General features: G+C 56.3%; 1 long non-coding RNA gene across 1 annotated transcript; it reads left to right on the plus strand.

Moving 5' to 3' along the window:
- The first annotated feature begins 339 nt into the window (after nucleotides 1–339).
- LOC135292940 (uncharacterized) lies at nucleotides 340–2,719 on the plus strand. Its single transcript, XR_010355088.1, has 5 exons — nucleotides 340–446; nucleotides 1,094–1,270; nucleotides 1,519–1,668; nucleotides 1,887–2,001; nucleotides 2,618–2,719. It is a non-coding gene; the product is annotated as an uncharacterized LOC135292940 (long non-coding RNA).
- Nucleotides 2,720–6,640: the final 3,921 nt, after the last annotated feature.

The raw sequence follows: 6,640 nt of genomic DNA on the forward strand, positions 1-6,640 counted from the left end.
AGCATCCCGGGCTGGCTGAGGGGTTGCCCAGCCCTGGCCCGGCATCGGCCCCACTGACGGCATCGTGCTCCTCCCGCAGCCCGACGGCACCAGCGCTCCCCTGGAGGTTGTGCTGCAGGACAAGGTGTCCACTGGCTTCCCCAGTGTCGTAAAGCTGCTGGAGTGGCTTGAGCTCCCCAGCGACATTGTCATGGTGCTGGAGCGGCCAGAGCAGTCTCAGGACCTCCTGCATTTCATTCGGGCACGGGGGTTCCTGCGCGAGGAGGTGGCGCGGCCGCTGTTCCGCCAGGTGCTGGAGGCCGTGCGGCACTGCACCAGCTGCGGGGTCCTGCACCGCGACATCAAACCAGCAAACATCCTGGTTGACCTGGCCACCGGGCAGGCTAAGCTGATTGACTTTGGCTGTGGCACCTACCTGCAAGACACAGCCTACACTCACTTTGCAGGTGAGCCTACACAGGGCTGTGCTCCCGCTCCTGGCATCTCATGGCCCAACATCTCTCAGCCCAAGCTGGCTGTGGCAGCGGGGATTCTCCCTTTTGCTGCCACTCAGGGGACTGAATCTGCAGCTGAGTTGCTTTAGAGCAGGGGTGGGTGGGGAGCCAGCTTCCAGCCCTGCTGGCAGCCTTTGCCCACCACTGTGCCCAGGACTGGGGCTGGGCTGGGGCAGCCAGCCTGACAAAAACAGCCGTGGGTGGGGGTAGCAGAGAGGGAGGTTGGAACCTGTGTCCCAGCCAGTTTGTGTGCAGGCAAGAGGAAGGGCTTGGACTGCTCCACTTGCCCTGTTTGTCTTGCCTTTATAATATGTTTGAGGCAATGCAGGCAGGGAGAATGAGGGCATGTTTTTTCCCCAGCACGCAGTGGGTATTTCCTTTGCATGTCATAGTCAGGCCTAGCCAGGGCTTCCACTGTCCCCTTCCCACACCAGTGGCTTCTTTTGCAATCCCAAGTTTGTACACCAGTCCCAGGTGCTGGTGAGAGGACAGTGGTCACCCTGTGTGCCACTGATGCAGCCCTCGCCCGCCCAGGGATGCTGGGGCCAGGCTCTGGGAGCAGCAGCATCCCCCTGATGAACTCCATCTGTATTCCACAGGAACACCATCACACAGCCCCCCGGAATGGACCCGCTTTGGCTGGTACCATGGCGAGCCAGCTACCATCTGGTCCCTGGGCATCCTGCTGCACCAGATGGTCTGTGGGAAGATGCCTTTCAGGAGGGGCTGGAACTTCAGCTGGGGCCAGCTCTCACTGCCACAACGGCTCTCTCCAGGTGGATCCTCTTCTCTGGGCATGGGTGCAATACCAGTGCTGGGAGACAGCAGCGGGCTCGGGAGCATCCCGCTCTGGCAGCTGCTGAGGAGGTGGCACATGTCCTGCTCTCCCCCAAAACCAAGAATTGATGGGAAAGTTCAGGCCCAGCTCTGAGCACATCCAGCATGGCCTGGGCATGGGAATAGTGGGGCAAAACCAACAGGAGCCTTCTCCAGCTGACGGGCAGTTTCTGGTTTCTCTCCCCAGAGTGCCAAAATCTGATCGGGTGGTGTTTATCCATGCACCCCTTGGCCAGACCCTCATTAGAAGAGGTGTTCAGTCATCCTTGGATGCAGGATATTCATCTGCCCTAGAAGAAGGGAGAGAGCCACAGGCACACTTAGATCCAGGGCCCTGGTAAGTTACAGCTGCACACATGCCTTGGCAATGAGAAGCAAAGGAACCCAGCCTGTGTCACTGCACCAGGGTCATGGGATGGGAACACGCAGCCCTTGTGCTGGAGCTGAGCTGCTCTGCCCAGCCCTGGTGGCTGCCATCCAAGCAGGTTTTGCTTGTCCTGGTTCCCTGACAGCTGGGGCCCTGGGCAGAGCCCTGACAGCCTGGTCTCACCCCAGGGAAGGAAAAGGAGCCCCTGGAGAAGCTGTACCGGGTGGGCTGCTGCTGCAGGAGACGGCGAGGATGACATGATGATGACAACCTCTCCCTGGACCTGGCCACCAGCAGTTGAAGGTGATGCACTATGATTGTGGCACCTTCTTCAAAGCCAAACTCCACAGGGAGTTTGCAGATGAGTCCACACGTGGGGAAATGCTCCCAGATTTGGGCATTGCCCAGCCTGGCTGGGAAGCAAAGGTTGCCCCTTTGCTGGGGCAGATGGAACTAAATCTTCAGTCAGCTGCCCAGCTGCTTTTTTGGCAGGGCTGGTGGGATGGGCTGGAGTGGGTACGAAATGGGAGTGGGCTCCTGGCCCTGCCAACAGCCCCCAGCACCCACCGTGCCCCAGGCTGGGGCTGGGGCTGGGGCAGCCAGCCCGACACAAACCCCTGTGGTGGGAGCAGAGGTGGGACTCCAGAACCTGTGCAGGGGCTGCTTTGCTGTGCAGGCAAGGAAGGCCTTGGGCTGCTCCACTGCCCTTGTTTGCTTTTGGATCATGGTTATTTTGGGGGCCAGTGCAGAGGGAAAGAGAGAAAGTGTGGACCTCCCTCACCCATGGCTGGATTTTTCCCTAGCATGTAGGGGTTGGGCCTTCCTCAAGGTCCTGACAGAGCTAAGAGTTTTGACCTTTCTTCTTCTTTTCCCTTTTTGTCTCTAACCTCTTTTCAACAATTTGTTTGTTTTTTTCTAGAGGAAGCATTCTAGGTGGTCCAGTCTGGATTGGGAAGTACTTGGGACCAGCTGCAGCGTGGATGGGCCGTGCCCTTGGAGCAGGCTGAGGACATCGTTTGGGACCAGCTTTTCTTCCAGCCGTGGATGGCGTGAGGTGGGTGCCCATCTGCTTGGCAGGGTGGGATCAGAGCTTTTGGGAGATGGCAGCGAGCACAGGAGCATCCTGCTCTGGGCAGCTGCTGAGCAGGTGGATGTGCCATGGCTGGATGCAGGCTGGGCACATGTCCTGCCCTCCTGCCCTGCTCCCAAAGGCAGCAGTGATGGGCAGCTCTGGGCACAGCTCTGAGCCCGGCCAGCACGGCCTGGGCACCACAGGCAGCTGGGACAAGGGGACAGGAGCCATCAGCTGACGGGCAGTTTCTGCTTTCTCTCCTTGCAGCCAGGCTCTGCGGATGCTGAGGCTGCTCTGGGCTCTGGCAGGGCTCTGCTGGAGCTCAGCACCGGGCTGGAATCAGCCAAAGAAGAAATGGTGTCACCTGCAGCACAGACTTGCTTGAGCATTTTGACAACGCAGCTCAAGTTTGCAGCATGGACACCTCCAAGGGAAAACATGACACCTCCCAAAAATTAAAATTGTTCAATACCTTCTGAAATCAAATCAATCTGGAATGACTCCAAATGACATTTTTCAGCTTGCTCAAGATGTAGCTCAGCCCTTCTCTGAACAGTTCTCTCCCCCACCTGCCTTTTACTTCTCAACTGCTCCCTTTTTTCCCCCAGTGAATTCCCAGCCCATTGCAGTCTCCTTTACTTGCTGGCCTTCCGTGTTGCCCCTGACCACAAGGAAGGCCGAGCCCCAGGCTTAGGGACTCGTGCTGTCACTGGCTGAGGAGCAGCAGTGTCTCAGAGGTCCAGTGGGATTTTAGTGTCATTCAGAGCCACTCTCCAGCCCTCAGCTCTCCTCACTGCTGAGTTCCCACTCCCTTTTCTTCATCCTTGCAGCAGGATGAGCTCTGTGAATCCCCTTGAGCCTCCCCACTCTTCCCAGCCCACGCAGCCACCTCAGTGAGGCTGAAGCTGAAGCTTCTCTGTCTTCTCTGGCACACCAGTCCAGTCCCCTGTGTGGGGAGCCCCAGCCCCAGAGCACAGCACACAGCAGTGCAGTCCGGGCTGGAGCAGCTGCCCTGCAGCCCTGGCTTGGCTGTTTGTGGCAGCTGAATGCTCCCTGTTTCCAGCTGTCCCTGCAGGATGGCCCCGGGGCAGAGCCCAGCCGGGCTCCCACTGCAGCCCCTGGAGCTTGGGGCAGACAGTGCTCCCAGAGCTGAGGTTCATGGAGAGCACCCGGAGCTGTGCCTCGCACTCAGTGCTGGCAAGTGGTGTGTTCTCATCTCCTGCAGCCTGAGGGGAAAACAACCTGTGCTGCCAGGCCAGCACTGCCCCTCTGGGCAGGGACAATGCTGAAGGGCTTTCCCATTCCAGAGGAGCTGGCACTGAGCCTTGGCAGGGCCTGGCAGGGCTGGAGCCAGGTCTGGCCTGCTGTCCAGGACTCGCTGCCCACGAACCACCCCCACCCACCACGCTCCATCCTCCGGGACAGAAGGGTCTGTGTGTGCCAGGGGCTCTTGGATGTCTGTGCATCCATGGACAGAAGGGTCTGTGTGTGCCAGGGGCTCTTGGATGTCTCTGTATCCATGGACAGAAGGGTCTGTGTGTGCCAGGGGCTCTTGGATGTCTCTGTATCCATGGACAGAAGGGTCTGTGTGTGCCAGCGGCTCTTGGATGTCTCTGTATCCATGGACAGAAGGGTCTGTGTGTGCCAGGGGCTCTTGGATGTCTGTGCATCCATGGACAGAAGGCTCTGTGTGTGCCTGGGTTTCCATAATGTCTCTGTACCCATGGGTATGGCATGAACATGGACAGTGAAAGTGTCAGTCATGTTGCTTGCACACTCCTTCCTTTGTATACAAGACAAAACCAGGCACACCCCCAGGTATGGATATATTAATAGGATATGGATGGATAGGGGTTTCCCACAGTGCAGTAACTTTTGCATAACTCACCATTTAACTGGTGGCCAGGGTATTTTTTCCCTACTCTGTGGGAGAAGGTGTCCCAGAGCTGAAGGAGCAGCATTCAGAACAGTTTCAGGATTTCTAGGCAGGAAGTGGAGCTCACAACCATCCACATAACTCGCCATATTCATTGGGATGGGCTGCTGCTTCTCTAGGAATTTGGCCCAATGCAGACATGAGACTTGGAAAAATCCCAGCTCTCTGTGGGTTTGTGCAAAAGGGGGAGCAGCACAAACACTTTGTGCCTGCCTGGGGGACACAAGGTCCAAGGAGCTTTGGTGGCAGAGGGTGATCTGGGCTGGTGGCAGGTGAAGTTGCATTCTGTGACATTCTCAGAGTGGCACAGGACAAAGGTCCAAGTACCCCCAACACCACTGATTAAGTCCTTGGAGTGCTGTACATCCTCTAGGAAAAGCTGCTGTCACACAATCCACTGGGATTTATAACTTTCATTTGCAACACTTTAAATCCAAATTTCAAACTGCAATATTTTTACACTCAAGACACAGTAATGCATAAATGCATAATAGATCTTTCAATTTCCTATTGATGCAATCACAATTTAAAATAACATAATATTGCAAACAAAACCCTGAATGTTTTAAAAAAGGGATGCCAAGGTCAGTAAGATGAATCCATGCCATCAGAACATTTACAGAGTAACTGATTTCTCTTCTTAAAAAGATCAGTTGCCTCTTAATGCAAAGTTACCAAAGATTTTCACTACACATTTGTTTTTTTGGTTTTATCTTTCATATTTTTTCTTTCCTTTTTTGTCCAGTGTTTTTAACAGAGAACTCAGAGAACTCCTACAAAAGGAATGTACAGCAAAATGAGAAATATTTCTGATAAACAATGAAAATGTAGGCTCCTCCTCTGTTTCCTTTTCTATGGATACCCTGAAGAAAATTATCTAGCAGATATGAGCAGAGGTGTGAAGTGTTTCATTTGGACTGTGCTGGAGTTCAACACTGCTGACATCCTGATCTAGTCAAGAGCTGCAGAATTCTTTTGCAGATCTCGAACCTTGTGTTTGCAGGCACAGCACCTGCAGTGCTGACACACCAATGCACATGAATAACTCTGTTATTCCCTCTCAGAATTTGGGCTCTGCCCCAGCACGAGGTGCTGCAGCCCTTTGCTCCTGGTTCCCATATGGAGCAGCTCCCTTCCTGCTGGCTGAGCTGCTCAGGCAGAACCCGGCAGCTCCTGGCCCTGCAGGGCTGAGGCTTTTCCCCACTGCTGGGCACAGACTGATGGAGCAGCACTGCTGAACACGGTCACACCCAGAGGCACCAGGAGCAGCTGCCTTTGGCCACCTGAGGCTCCAAGGCCCAAACTCTGAGCAGCCAGGGCTGGAAGAGACTCGCAGGCTCCCTGTTGGCTGTGCTGCCCCACTTGTGCCCAGCCCAGCTCTGCCTGGGGCAGAGGGAGAACAAGGGGCAGCTCCCTCCCAGCCCAGCCCAGCCCAGGGACCCCTCCAGCCCCAGGGCTTGGGGCACTGTCAGCACCTGCTGCTCCAGCCACCGCTCCTGCTGACCCTGACAGCAACACCCAAACTGGGGCTGATCCCGAGGGAGCAGCAGCAGGGCCTGGATCTGATCCCTGACTCTGGGACACGGCTGGACAAATGACCCCACAGCAGCAGCAGCAGCAGCAGCACATGGAGCTGACTTTCAGCACAGCCCCTGCCACTCTTCCCTCCTGTGTGCAGCGGTGTCACAGCAGCCTGAGGCACCTGGGAGCCCCCAGTGCCAGCAGGGACTTGAGATGGCAGCCCTGGGCTCCTGGAGGTTGTGCAAGGAATGCAGCTGGGGACTCCCTGTCCATGGGGAGCTTCCAGATGGAAAAGGCTGCCGGGACCAGGCAGCTCCAAGGGCAGAGAAAGGAGGGTCTCAACCACTGATTTGCCAGTCCCACAGTCCTGGGCAGCAGCCACTGAGCCCTGGGGGAAGAGAGGGCACAGCAAG

This window comes from Passer domesticus, unplaced genomic scaffold (genome assembly GCF_036417665.1).
Source record: "Passer domesticus isolate bPasDom1 unplaced genomic scaffold, bPasDom1.hap1 HAP1_SCAFFOLD_58, whole genome shotgun sequence".
Taxonomy (NCBI): Eukaryota; Metazoa; Chordata; class Aves; order Passeriformes; family Passeridae; genus Passer; species Passer domesticus.